The 13376-nt window shown below is 38.7% G+C and overlaps 1 long non-coding RNA gene across 1 annotated transcript; it reads left to right on the top strand.

Annotated features, from left to right (window-relative positions):
• Positions 1-4071: 4071 nt before the first annotated feature.
• On the top strand, positions 4072-11124 carry LOC141358959 (uncharacterized). Its single transcript, XR_012365531.1, has 2 exons — positions 4072-9982; positions 10446-11124. It is a non-coding gene; the product is annotated as an uncharacterized lncRNA (long non-coding RNA).
• Positions 11125-13376: the final 2252 nt, after the last annotated feature.

Genomic DNA, 13376 nt, shown 5'->3' on the forward strand with positions numbered 1-13376 from the left:
AAAGTAGGTTTTATGGAAAATTCAAAATGGCGGAAAGATTTGCATGACACAAATGACATCAATGTGTGCAATTGAATCATCATGAGCAAAGGATTCAGAGGAAACAGGAATTTAGTTTCTAGGACTCACGGGTCAGAAGTTATGAGCATGAACATAAGTGGATTTTTGGACTGTTGGTGGCGCTAGAGGGTTTGAGTCAGACACACCAATGTTGCTATAGTAACTTCTGAGACTGTCCTCTACATGTGTGCCAAATTTCATAACTTTCCTACGTACGGTTCTATGGGCTGCCATTGACTTCAATGGCGGAAGAGGAAACATAATAATAATAATAATAATAAATATAGCTGCAAGCAGCGATACCGGGGTCAAGCCAAACATGGCAAAAAATGATTCATACGTGATGACTGCCATGATTTAAGATCTAAGTTTGCATTCGTTTTATGAAAAAAAACATTTTTTTTGTATCTTGAGACCACTAGGTGGCACTGTGCCAAAAGAACAGATGGTGCCTCAGGTCTTGATTGTGATGACACCCACCAAATTTGGTGTAAATACAATAAAGAGATGCAGAGATATAGCCTTAAATAACTTGACCACTAGGGGGCACTGACCAAAAAATAAATTGTGACTCAGGTCTTGATTGTGATGACACCCACCAAATTTGGTGTAAATACGATAAAGAGATGCATAGATATAGCTTCAAATCTCTTGACCACTAGGGGGCGCCGAAAAGTTTACAAGTCCTCCCAGAACATGTTGCTGATGAACCATACCAAGTTTCATAACAATACGCAATTGCGTTTCTGAAATACTTGAACTTAAAGAAAAAATTCAAAATGGCCGACACACAAAATGGCCGACCAAAAACCATTTGGTATCGTTTGACTCGGCATGCCTCACGAAATCTAACAAGACCAGTCTCATAATTTTACATTCAAGTTTGCAGTAGTTATAAGCAAAATTAGAAATGTTTAATATCTCATGACCAGTAGGGGGCAGTGTGACGAAATGGTGCATGCACCCTCAGGTCATCACTGTTATGACATATACCAAGTCTCATATTAATACACAAAAGTTTTGCGAAGATACAGGCTCAAACACATTTTGGCGTGCTCGCCCTCGCATTCTTTGATGCGTTATACAACAACGGATAGGTCTACCGAAAAGCTTTTGATAACTTTTTGTCTAGAGTGTCTCTAGATGATGCATACCAAAAATCAAGCCAATCACACGAGCGCTCCAGGAGGAGTTCGAAAAAGTAGGTGTTCAATATAATTCAAAATGGCCGACAGGAAGTAGGTTTGACTCAGACATATTTGGTACAGTCAGACTCAGCATGAGCCAAGGAATCAATAGAGTGAAGTCTTATGTCATAGTGGCAATTTAATCAAATGATATAAAGATTTTAAACAATTTATTTACATATCCTGACCACTAGGTGGCGCTGTCCTAAAGATTTATAGGTGAGCTCAGAACATGTCACTGATGAACCATGCAAAATTTTGTAGCGATACGCCAATCTGTTTGTGAAATACTAAACTTAATGAGAAAATTCAAAATGGCCGACACCCAAAATGGCCGACTGAAAACCGTTTGGTATCGTTTGACTCGGCATGCCTCAAGGAATCTTACAAGACCACCTTCATGATTTTAGACTCAAGTTTGAAGTAGTTATAAGCGAAAATAGGCATTTTTCGAATCTCGTGACCACTAGGTGGCGCTGTGAAGAAACGTTGCAGGCACCCTCAGGTCATGACTGTAATGACATATACCAAGTTTCGTGTCGATACAATAAAGTTTTGCGAAGATACGGCCTCACGTCCGTTTTGGCGTGCTCGCCGCCATATATGTTGTCACTGTATACGAGAACGCATTGGTCTATCAAAAAGCTTTTGATAACTTTTTGTCTGGGGTGTCTCTAGATGCTACATACCAAAGGACATGCAAATCGGACGAACGGTCTAGGAGGAGTTCGAAAAAGTAGGTTTTACGGAAAATTCAAAATGGCGGAAAGATGTGCATGACACAAATGACATCAATGTGTGCAATTGAATCATCATGAGCCAAGGATTCAGAGGAAACAATAATTTAGTTTCTAGGACTCACGGGTCAGAAGTTATGAGCATGAACATAAGTGGATTTTTGGACTGTTGGTGGCGCTAGAGGGTTTGAGTCAGACACACCAATGTTGCTATAGTAACTTCTGAGACTGTCCTCTACATGTGTGCCAAATTTCATAACTTTCCTACGTACGGTTCTATGGGCTGCCATTGACTTTTGGGTGGAAGAACGCGGAACAAGAATAATAATAATAATAATAAGAAAACTAACAATAACAATAGGGTTCTACGCCCCTTCGGGGCTTGACCCCTAATAATAATAATAATAATAAGAAAACTAACAATAACAATAGGGTTCTACGCCCCTTCGGGGCTTGACCCCTAATAATAAGAAAACTAACAATAACAATAGGGTTCTACGCCCCTTCGGGGCTTGACCCCTAATAATAATAATAATAAGAAAACTAACAATAACAATAGGGTTCTACGCCCCTTCGGGGCTTGACCCCTAATAATAAGAAAACTAACAATAACAATAGGGTTCTACGCCCCTTCGGGGCTTGACCCCTAATTAACTAAGAATAATTGTCAGCTTTATAATTGTTAATATTTTGAAATAAGTCTGTCTTGATGACGTATACCGCCTACACATGCAACCTCCGTGCAACCAGCGTGAGTGTAGTCTGAAAGCGCGAAAGGCGGAGCTTGAATTTCAGGAATGTCCCTCGTCGGCGAATGTATTTCAAAGATGGAGGCACAACATGGATTCAGCCAGAGAGCGACTCGATCGTATGTATTTTAAATAGCAGATTCTACACTTACATGAATACTTTGATTAGTGGGGTGGAAGTAATTACACATGAATGAGCACATACTTTTGAAAGAAAACATGGGTTTTTGCTAAGAATTAACTAAAAATAGTACACAGTGGAGCTTTAAAGACAATATATTTTTCTTCCTACATCGTTCATCAACTGAGTGTGCCAGTCCACTACTGAATGGCCAAAATGACCACAGGATTTCACACCAGCACTTAGATAGACATTCAGATGACAAGGATAAAACTCCGCAGCCACAACAACTACTGTTCACAGACACAGCTCCGGCTGAGCCCTGCCCACAGACCTCGCTACAGCTGGATTGTGAATCAACACCCAAGGACATTTCTGTGGATAACAACCAAGAAAGACAAGATAACACTCTCCAGCTTTCAGGAACACCAGAATCACAGCTGAAGTTGTCATACTCTCTCTTACTCTCTCCAACATCACCACTTCTGTGTTTTTCAGAGAAAATGGAGAAACTGGTATTTGCTGGAACAAAGCTCTCCCACTCTATTTCTATGAGTACCCAAATATCAACCAAGAAACGATTAAAGATAAGAGGAAACCTTGCCATAGCCGGTCCTATCCTCTGGAATAATTCACCCTTTGCAATAAAAACTGCTACTACCATGTCAGAATTCAAAAAGAGGCTGAAAACTTTCCTTTTTAATCGTGCTATTAATTGATCCTGAAGTGTTTTTATGTTTGTTTTATTACTGTATTATTTTACTAGGCATTAGGGGTGTAACGGTACGTGTATGCGTATCGGACTGTTTCGGTTCAGGGCTTTCGGCACGGTGCACACGTGCACCGAAAGGCTAAATGCAATCTTTTATGTGCGCCTGTGCGGAATATAATACGTGCGTTTCCACACGAACATATTAAGTCTTCTGTCAAACATATAACATAATTCGGCCCGCAGAAAGATTTTTATTTACTTAGTTGTATATTCGTTTGATTATTGATGTAAACGTTTACGTGTCGTGTCTAAAAGCACATGTTAAACGCGTGTCAACGCGCTGTTTTGTTCTTTCAAAAGTGCGTGAGAGGATGCACGTCTTTCGTTGCTATGCAATCATGAGACGCGCTTTCTGTGACAGCGAGAATAAGGAATGCGTGATCAGATTTTTCATCTGCACCTCACGTCAATCATATCATTGTCACAATGCGATCGGCTGGTCGGGACAGAGAAGAGCTGTAACCCGGGCTTACTCGGCTGTCACTCAGCTGCGGAGGGGTTCGTTAGTTTAAGTCACAGCTTACATTGACGACACAAGCAAAGATTAGGAGAAACGTGCAAAAGATCAAAGATGGCTATGTATGCAACTCGCTAATCTCAAAATGAGTGTATAATAAGTACAGTATTGTTCAAAATAATAGCAGTACAATGTGACTAACCAGAATAATCAAGGTTTTTAGTATCTTTTTTATTGCTACGTGGCAAACAAGTTACCAGTAGGTTCAGTAGATTCTCAGAAAACAAACAAGACCCAGCATTCATGATATGCACGCTCTTAAGGCTGTGCAATTGGGCAATTAGTTGAAAGAGGTGTGTTCAAAAAAATAGCAGTGTCTACCTTTGACTGTACAAACTCAAAACTATTTTGTACAAACATTTTTTTTTCTGGGATTTAGCAATCCTGTGAATCACTAAACTAATATTTAGTTGTATGACCACAGTTTTTTAAAACTGCTTGACATCTGTGTGGCATGGAGTCAACCAACTTGTGGCACCTCTCAGCTGTTATTCCACTCCATGATTCTTTAACAACATTCCACAATTCATTCACATTTCTTGGTTTTGCTTCAGAAGCAGCATTTTTGATATCACCCCACAAGTTCTCAATTGGATTAAGGTCTGCAGATTGGGCTGGCCACTCCATAACATTAATTTTGTTGGTTTGGAACCAAGACTTTGCCCGTTTACTAGTGTGTTTTGGGTCATTGTCTTGTTGAAACAACCATTTCAAGGGCATGTCCTCTTCAGCATAGGGCAACATGACCTCTTCAAGTATTTTAACATATGCAAACTGATCCATGATCCCTGGTATGCGATAAATAGGCCCAACACCATAGTAGGAGTAACATGCCCATATCAGGATGCTTGCACCTCCATGCTTCACTGTCTTCACTGTGTACTGTGGCTTGAATTCAGAGTTTGGGGTCGTCTCACAAACTGCCTGTGGCCCTTGGACCCAAAAAGAACAATTTTACTCTCATCAGTCCACAAAATGTTCCTCCATTTCTCTTTAGGCCAGTTGATGTGTTCTTTGGCAAATTGTAACCTCTTCTGCACATGCCTTTTTTTTAACAGAGGGACTTTGCGGGGGATTCTTGAAAATAGATTAGCTTCACACAGACGTCTTCTAACTGTCACAGTACTTACAGGTAACTCCAGACTGTCTTTGATCATCCTGGAGGTGATCATTGGCTGAGCCTTTGCCATTCTGGTTATTCTTCTATCCATTTTGATGGTTGTCTTCCGTTTTCTTCCACGTCTCTCAGCCTATCATTTTTTGCACCTCTTTATAGGTTTTCCCCTCTCCAATCAACTTTTTAATCAAAGTACGCTGTTCTTCTGAACAATGTCTTGAACGACCCATTTTCCTCAGCTTTCAAATGCATGTTCAACAAGTGTTGGCTTCATCCTTAAATAGGGGCCACCTGATTCACACCTGTTTCTTCACAAAAGTGATGACCTCAGTGATTGAATGCCACACTGCTATTTTTTTGAACACACCCCTTTCAACTAATTCAACTAATTGCCCAATTGCACAGCCTTAAGAGCGTGCATATCATGAATGCTGGGTCTCATTTGTTTTCTGAGAATCTACTGAACCTACTGGTAACTTGTTTGCCACGTAGCAATAAAAAAATATACTAAAAACCTTGATTATTCTGGTTAGTCACATTGTACTGCTATTATTTTGAACAATACTGTATATCATCATGTTGCTTGCTATGCAGTTACACATAGAGCAGTAATATTATTTTTATACAGAGATGGTACATATCCAATTCAATACTGTGAGTTAAACAATCCAAAATAAATCAAAACAGAAAATTTTTGGTGGCAAAAATGTAGGCTAATAGTTCATAAATGTATTCAGGAATTAATTTGTTAGTTTAGTGCAAGGTTTTAGTAGAAAAAGTTTAAGAGGAGGTTAAGAAAAGAGTTACCTACTGTTATAAAATAATGTAAAAAATAACTTTTATTTATAATTTTTTCATTTTATATATATTTTATATATTATATTTTAATAAAAAGTGTTTAAAAAAAGTGTAAACAAACTGTAAAAATGTTTATAGTAATAAAGAACCTGCAGTTTAATGTTTGCATTTTTCCCTTACTGTACCGAAAATGAACAGAACCATGGCTTCAAAACCGGGGTACGCACCGAACCGTGATTTTTGTGTAACGTTACACCCCTACTAGGCATGGATATCTTGCCTTTTAATTTGAGTTGTCATGTGTTTTAAGTTCTATGTCTTACTATTATGTCTTTACTGTATGCCTGACTATGTACAGCACTTTGGTAGGTCTCAACCTTTTTTAAAGCGCTTAACAAATAAACTGAAGAAATGGCGGGCTCCACAACCACCAAAGCCTCGGGCCCAGCCTGCCCTCCCCCTTCATCTGAGAGAGCACTCCGACCTCTGCCTCAACGTCAGGCATCACACCAGCCTTCATCTGCAAACACCACTGGCAACTGATATGTGTTGGGTCCCCGCTACGACAGCAGTAACAATCATAAATGTTAACAGAACAAGCAGGACCCCAATGTCCCTTTAGGTTTCCCTATCTCTGTCCTGATATGTGTTAAAAAGAAGGCGGTTCTCTCCAGCCCCACGGCAATTCTACCTAATCTACTGCCTATTAGATGTCATTCTGAGATTGATACAGGGCCAAAACCAGTTACTGTTAAGTTAGCACTTCTGAACATCCGTTTACTAAAGAACAAATCATTTTTAGTTAAAGTCGCAATGAAAAGTAAAATAAAAAACTGTAATTTGTTTTGTAATATTTGTTTTGCAGTACAAAGCATGAAAAGAACATGCAGAAAGGCTGAACGTATGTGGCAGAAAACAAAACCAGAAGTACATTATAGCATCTATAAGGACAGTCTTCGTGCCTTCAATGTAGAACTAGGCACATCTAGACAGACCTTCTTCTTAAACATTATAAACAACAACATAAATAACATTCACTTTTTTTGCTACTTTAGAGAGACTAACAAACCCCCACATCAAGTTCCTATTGAAATGCGCTCTGACACCAAATGCAATGAGTTTGCTAACTTTTTCTCTCAGAAGATCAGTAATATCAGAATATCGATCAATGCGGCCTCATATTGCACTGTGATCAGTCAGATCTCACTACAACATCCTGAGAAATTAGCCATTCTCTCAGAATTTGACATAATTGATATAAAAACCTTGGAAGAAACAGCCCAACATATTAAAGCATCAACTTGCAGCCTTGACATGCTCCCCACATCCTTTCTCAAAAAGGTACTGTTTAGAATCTGGGGCCTCATTTATAAAAGTGCGATGTAGGAACTATCCTACATTTCATCTAAGACCATTTCTGAAATTATCGTACGTGTGATTCAGAGAAAAGGAGCGTACGCACAAAAAACTTGTGTACGCCTCTTCCATATGTGTGGTTTATAAATCAAAAATGATCTTGTCATTTTGCGCAGCTGAATGCTTTTAGAACTCCATCTTCTAAATGCCCCTTATTTAATTCATTAGCATATACATTAAATTATTAAAGGACAAATTCTCTGACTGCTACAATGGCGAGGGGTAAGAAAACATATTTGTTGTCGTTTGCATAAGTTTTTAATATTTCTAAATTCTAACATGGAAACTTTATTGACATCACTTGATTATTAGTGGACCTTTCAAGTCACGGGTTTAATTTAAATATAGTTTACACTTAAACGTAACATTTGTGTCTTTAAAGTTTTGTTTTAGTTTGCCATGCCTCCTGCGCAGCGGTGTAAAAATTAGATATTTTCGACTTTAAAATTCAAAGATCGTATCTTAAACTGTCGGAATATATTCCATATGGATTCATTTGGATTTACAGATATTTAACATTAAAATCGATGCATGGGAATAATTTATATAAATTTTTGAAATACCCACCACTATTAAATATCGCATGTCCCTTATTGTACATCAAGACTTTACAATTTAGTTCCTTTTACGTCATTTTAATCATTTAATTCAATGGTTTTTACTTTCATTCAATAAAGCACATGTTCTGTGCGTTAAACACCGCAAAACAATTTTGCTATATTTTGCTAAAAGATGACAAACTAAAAAATTGTTTCCTGAACCTATAGCGAGCGCCACATTTTTGCATCATAATAGGCATACATTTTAAAACAGTGGTCTTAAACTCCCGGCCCACGGGCCATTTGCGGCCCGCCCTCCCCCTCTCTGCGGCCCGCGTCACCTTTCAAAAATATAACATAATCTGACCCGCAGAAAGATTTTTATTCACTTTGTTATATATTCGTTTGATTTTTGATTTAAACGTTTAAGGGTTCGTTCACATGTCGCGTCTAACAACGCGTTAAAACCAGTCAAAGCATTACATGCCAAAGTGCTCCGGAGCGGAAGTTGCGCTCCGTGGCGTGGGTCACGTCACCCGTTGCTATGCAGTCATGAAACACATGTTCCGTGATGTCGAGGATAACGATCGGATTTTAATTCCTCAACTGAACCTCGCATCAATCATATCATTGTAACCATGCGATCAGTTAATCTGGTCGGGACTTTGTAGCGTTTGTTACTTCAGGGTGGATACTCAGCTGTTACTCAGAGAAGATCGAGCTGCGGTGGGGTTAGTTCACCTCAAGTCACAGCATCTAATAGAGACACCGCATAGGGAGGCAGAGCGGTAGATGTAATGCAACACATTTTAAACTACTGATAAGAAAGAAGGGGTTGCCTCTGCGGAGTGCATTAAAATCCTTTAATGCATGGCTAGCCGTGGATCATCCCGCTTATACCACGGTTATTTGACAAGTTAAAGCTGTAATTAATGTTTACAGTGTAATTTTTTAACAGACGGGTAAAAATGACGGTCATTTTCTTAAGTTAAGGCTCGCACTCCGTCCACTTTAAATAAAGTAGTGCCATGATATTGCTTTTATTTAAATGAATTATCACATTTATTAAAATTCATTGTTGAGAGAGAGAGAGAGAGAAAGAGAGAGAGAGAGAGAGAGAGAGAGAGAGAGAGGCGTGAGCGAGTTACCTGTGGCTGTCTATCCCCTCGTTGCTTAAGCCAGGGAATTTTCCCGGGGCTTGAGACCCGAATGTATTTTGAAAAGGTGATTGACAAATATGAAACCGGACAATGGCCTATGTAAACCTTTTAAATCATGTTGTCTTTTTTCATTGTGCTTTGGCTTTACTGCATACAGTCTGTCAGAAATAAACATAGGGCTAGGTCTTAAAAAAATCTAGCCTATAGAATACGTTTCTTTGCTGTCGGTAGCCTATGGGCTACTCCGTTTCTGCCACTGGAACCACTGATCTACAAAACGGTAACTTGAAAAAAGTTTCTTTAATATTTAAATCAGTTAATTTAACGCATTATTACATTAAACGTAATAATATAAAACATAATACCATGAAACAAAATAATATTTATAAAAACATCCCCAAATTAGCCCCTGTAATCTTTTCTTACACTGACCTCATTATTTATTCAATTACAACAGCCAATGGCAAATCTCTTCAGCAGCAATACGTTTATATTTAGTTTTAGACGTTCTGTATGGTGCATAAATAAGATGGTTATACAGTAGGTATTCACCTTATTTTTCACGATAACAAGGGCGACGCCATTTCGCTCATTTTGTCAACGGTCTTCCGGCCACATAGACGATGAGCAGCTGAGACAGTGACTGAAGGCGACGCGTTAAGCTTAAAAAGCTCACTCGAGCGCCTTTATGTTTCTTTCTTACCAATTTTAAGCAAACTGAGGAACACCCTTATCCCAAGTAATGGTTCGACTACGATGTTCCGGTAACTTTAAACCACGCCGGGTGTTGAAAAGGTAGCCATTTTCAGGTAAGCTATCTTAGCTAACTTTGTGCTCGTTCGCCTAAAGTTAGATTTGTGAAGTCCGTTCTTCAAATACACTTAAGATCAGTAACGTTAGTTTATAAAATGCAACTATTTGAATGGTTTTAATTGTCCACCTATATTTTTATCTTTACGATAGTACAACGAGATATTATAGTACATTGCATTCTTACAGTAGCCCACGTGATTCCTACAAGTTACTGAGATTTCAGATGCTAGAATGTCAGTTAATTTCTCATTTAGATATTGATAATGACCTATTAAACAACGTATTATTTAACACTGAATTTAGAGGCTGTGTGTATAATGTTACTGTCTCTATTTAATGCATCTCTCTCTTACACACTGTTCTGTTTAAGTATGGGTGCCATTTATATATTAATTCTCATGATGCAAGTTTATTTTAAATAATAACATAAAAATGTTTATGGTTATATTGTTTTCACAGATGCATTGATGTGTTGTGATGCAGTGGACGACTGTGAGGATGGATAATACAATCAACATGTTCCTAAACTGTGATGCAGAAACACAATGGGAGGATCCATCCGTCTCTGACCAGAACTACACTTTAAAATCACAACTCAACCTGAAGCAACCTACATCTGATATGGGAAAACAATGGTGCAGTTTCCCTGACAGGGCTTATGCTGGTCCCAGGCTAAAATGCATATTTGAGCTACAATAATTTAAAAACACCTTTTACTGACATACCTCAACATATATGAGTGCCATTGTTTTGTCACAAGATGCGCACCAGTCTTGTTTTTTTGTAGGGTTTGTTTGTAAAAACTAAAATGTCCTAATATAATTAAATCCTAGTCCTGTAAACCCTGTCCGAGAAACTGCTTCAATGTGTTGAGCTGGCACAAATGTACATATCTCTGCTGAGAAACAACCATCTTTGTGTCAGCTTTACAGAGGGTTGATATTGCATCCATTACACAGTCGCCAAGCACTTTACCAGTACATACACCAACAGCTTCCAGATAAACACTTGGGATCAGCTCCTGATGACTCCGATAAAGCTGTGTCTTTTGCAGGGTGGTTTAATAATCTAATTTTGGCGGTTATGTGACATCATCAGCTCATTCAGGTCATGTCTGAGTAAAACTCGCGTGCAAAAATCTACTTGAGAGAAAAGTTCTTATGAAATAATACTCCTGCGACTCACCACGATGAGGTGAGTACAATTTTATATGCTAAAGATCACGTTAATATTCTTATTATACACTTTATACACTCTTCGAGTGATCCCTGTATTTAATATGGTCTGGGCTACGCCCCGGATGTCCTTCCATGCTGGATACGCCTCTGCTTAAGCATATAGCTAACTTAATGATTCTTTAATTGATTTATTAAAATAATTTATGAATGACAGGCAACACTGACAGTGACAAGGCAATCTTTATTTGAACTAATCATGTAATTTATTTATTTATGTAAAGTGTGAAATAAAACCGGCGCACTTATGGCGCACTCGCTCGCTCGCTCGCTCGCTCTCTCTGCAAGTGTAACTGTGTTACTATGGTTACCAATGTTTACAGTAGCGGATTCATTTCAAACTGTAATCAAACTGACTGGAACTACCTGTGCATTAAAGGGTTTTAATGCAGACCTTCCAGCCAATCAGAATCGAGTATTTAAACAGCCCGTGGTATATATATATATATATATATATATATATATATATATATATATATAGACAAGTTTACGCGCCAAATCACGGGAGGCGCCATTACTCTACACATATGCATTTCAATTCCGCCGGAAGTGGTTTGCGCAGCGTCTGCCGGTGTAAACACAGCGATTTGGGAACACGGTTCTACTACTTTGACTGGAGATTGCGTTACTCTCCCCCACCCGAATTCAGTTTCTGAACTTGCAGGATAACATGACGACGTGGCCCAGCATAATATACAGCAAGATTTGCTCCTAACTTACTTCGTGCAATCCATGGCAATAGATGGAAAAGCAATGGACAATCTAAAATCCTCCGAGGCATGAACTGGATCTTATATCATCGTGAACCGAACACTTGTTTATTAATAAACAATACAAATGTCTCATTGAAATATTTTACATATTCATTACTTTTGCTGGTTCTTTGAGACAGCTTTTAGGTGCTGTTATATGAACGTGTCAACACTGCATCAGCACTGAAAAAATTGAGAGGGAGAGAATAAGATTTGTTTAACTTATCGCGCTTATTGCGGTTTGGAAAGAAACTGCTTGTTGCAGTACATTTTAAATATAGTTATTTGTCCTGAAACGTTGATGGAGCAGCACAATGACACGACAAAGTCATTTTTTTAAATGGTGTTTATTGCGTTTTGGAAAAGAGCTCTTCATATATTTGTTATTTGTTCATATAATCAAGTTTTAAATCATTTTGTGTCACCATAACTGTGTATATATAGGGTCACTATACATAGCATACGCACTGTACCCAGGACATGGCCGTAAATCGCCATCCGGTCGTGATTTCTAAAATGTCTTGGCACACATCAATATCAAAATGCACATTATCAACAGATCTGATGACAGACCCTTGGAAGTGGACACTTTAATATGGAAACGCGTGAAATTATGCACTATTAATAACATTTAATGCCCTGGATGGGGGCTGATCAGAGTTTGAGGCTCGTCCATCAGCAGCACAGAACGCGGAGAGAAACCAGCACACGCAAGCATATTGATCAATGCCTCGTTTGAAACGCGGCTGCAAAACACTTTACATTGGCGTTTGCTAATTTTGCAATGCAAAACATGTGACAATTTGAATGCTTAATGCGCCTCTTAATCACAAGTCATCAAGTGGAATCAGCTGAGCGGGATTAAATCTAACAAAGGGTGATCGTGCAAACACAGCGAGACACGCATAACGCCATGCAGGTGATCCAAATCATGGCGAGGTGACGCGTGACTGAGCTGCTAAGAAAAGCAGACGATAGACTAAAAATGAAGTAATGATTATTATAAGATCCCATGGTACTGTTGCTGCGCAGAAGCATCATGTCCTTTCAAACCCTCGTCAGATTTTGAGTTTACTGATTTTTTTTTATGAAACGTCCAAAAGACAACGTTGACAGCAACAGAAACAAACCTTTCTATTGCGGTTATATTTCTCCATAAATAGATTTTTAAACTTTATATGCATCACAATATATAGCTTATGTCAAGACATAAGCCTACAGAAAGCTGTCTCGTGGCACACAATACAATGCACAGCCCACGTCCACAAGGCCACTGCACAGGAAATTGCCATCCAACCCCGCCGAAAAAAGCAATAAAACCACCACAGAAATTCCTAATGGTTTCCATTAAAATACCCACCATTAGCTTTTACCATAAAAACCATCACAAAATTCCTTTTTGT

Source organism: Misgurnus anguillicaudatus, chromosome 22 (genome assembly GCF_027580225.2).
Source record: "Misgurnus anguillicaudatus chromosome 22, ASM2758022v2, whole genome shotgun sequence".
In the NCBI taxonomy this organism is placed as follows: Eukaryota; Metazoa; Chordata; class Actinopteri; order Cypriniformes; family Cobitidae; genus Misgurnus; species Misgurnus anguillicaudatus.